Source organism: Poecilia latipinna, unplaced genomic scaffold, assembly GCF_001443285.1.
Source record: "Poecilia latipinna isolate Pla-1442-1.1 unplaced genomic scaffold, P_latipinna-1.0 Scaffold2159, whole genome shotgun sequence".
Lineage (NCBI taxonomy): Eukaryota > Metazoa > Chordata > Actinopteri > Cyprinodontiformes > Poeciliidae > Poecilia > Poecilia latipinna.
This window is the reverse complement of record NW_015114775.1, coordinates 1-901: the sequence shown is the minus strand read 5'-3', so window position 1 is coordinate 901 and position 901 is coordinate 1.

The window sequence follows — 901 nt, the reverse complement described above, 5'->3', positions numbered from 1 at the left end:
TGTCAACTCTTTTGCCATATAGAGAATTGTCTGATGGGGACATCTAGACATTTAGGATGGGGAAGGTGTAACCCCCTGGGTTCCCAGGAATATAAGTTGCTATTGTTGTTTTTTTTTTTTAAAAAAAATAATAACATTTAATGTATGCAACTTCATATCTTAAAATAAGATATAACAATTTCCAAATCTTTTGGTAGAAGATTGAAATGAGCAAGAGTTCATTAAAAAGAAAATAAACAGTTGGAGTAAAACTTCTGTTAGAATATTGTGTTCTGTCACTTTAAGAACAAACAATTATTGTGTAGTTTGTATGTAATGTACAGCTCAACACGAGGTGTGACAGACTATAGTGCTGTGTATATATATATTTTTTGGTTGTTCTGCCTAAGGTCAGTTGCTATTGGGTGATTACACTTTACCTGAATTCTGATTGACTGGGGGGCGGGACTAATCTGAAGAATGGAGGGAGAGGAGAGAGAGACGACAGGGAGACTCCAGTGCTGGAACTTTGGTAACTCGTTTTGGGGACAAAACGTCTAAAAAGTGCAACAACGTAAATATGGACTAACGCCAAAAAACTACTGAAGGATCAAGGGAGAAGCGTTTGGTGAGCTGGATGCTGGAAGTCTGCACAGGAGCCGGTGGAGAGGAAGAGGCTAGCTACGCCTGCGCTGGACCCGCTTTTTGGACTGGGATGAGTTTTCCCCCGCCTTTACCGAGAAAGGCGTGGATTAGCTGACTGTTACCTGGAGAGACGGTCACCAGGACCTTATAAAAACCAGCCACTGTGGATCGAGGACCAGTGGTGAGTGTCGTCAGAATCAGGCCTGCAACGGGGGTTTGACTGACTATAATGCCGGCTTGTATTTGTTTTATTTTATGGTGGGCCCACTAATTAAAA